Below are 752 nucleotides of genomic sequence, written 5' to 3' on the forward strand. Positions count from 1 at the left end.
ATCTCCACCTCCCCAGTACTTTTCCTGTTAGGTCTGCCACGCCCATCTCCACCTGCTTGTAATTATTCTCTCTCACCTGTGTCCATTTTCCTCATTATCCTCTGTCTTTAAGTACCGGTCTTTCTCATTCACTACTCACTGGATCATTCCGTTTGTCTACCTGTGTCTTGCTCCTTGCCATGCCCTGTCCCTCGTTTTAGGATTTTGTCTTTGTTTGTTTTACTGCCACGTCAGTCCTTTTGTTTTGACTGTTTTCTTTAGTTAATAAATTTAGTTTTTTCATTTTTATCAGCTTTGAGTCTGCGTTCTGGGTTCACCTGTCTCCATGCTTCTTGACAGTAAGCACACTTTTAAGTTCCCTCAGGTAGTGTTTGAGTGCTACATAAAAGTTGTGTAAATAATTTATAATTCAGAAAGCTATAATTTAAGCATATTTGGATGTGATGCAATACAATGTGTCTTCAACTTTCTGCTGTGCAGGTACTTCACAAAAAACCCACAAATTTGTATTTGTCATAAAGACATACTATAAATGTAAAGATAAAAAATAGTATTGCAAGACCTGTACTACACCACTAATAAATATATATATGGTGCAACCTATCCAGACTTTGAAACCCTTATTTAGGATTTTTAATAAAATCGAATAAATTTTTTTTAAATGTATTCACTCTGCATTTAGGGACTCTGTAGGTTCTGCTCATACTCACAATTAAGGATGTAAGTGCGGCAAGCTCTCACTAGCCTAGCTC

The sequence above is a fragment of the Kryptolebias marmoratus genome, linkage group LG16 (assembly GCF_001649575.2).
Source record: "Kryptolebias marmoratus isolate JLee-2015 linkage group LG16, ASM164957v2, whole genome shotgun sequence".
NCBI classification, from domain to species: Eukaryota; Metazoa; Chordata; class Actinopteri; order Cyprinodontiformes; family Rivulidae; genus Kryptolebias; species Kryptolebias marmoratus.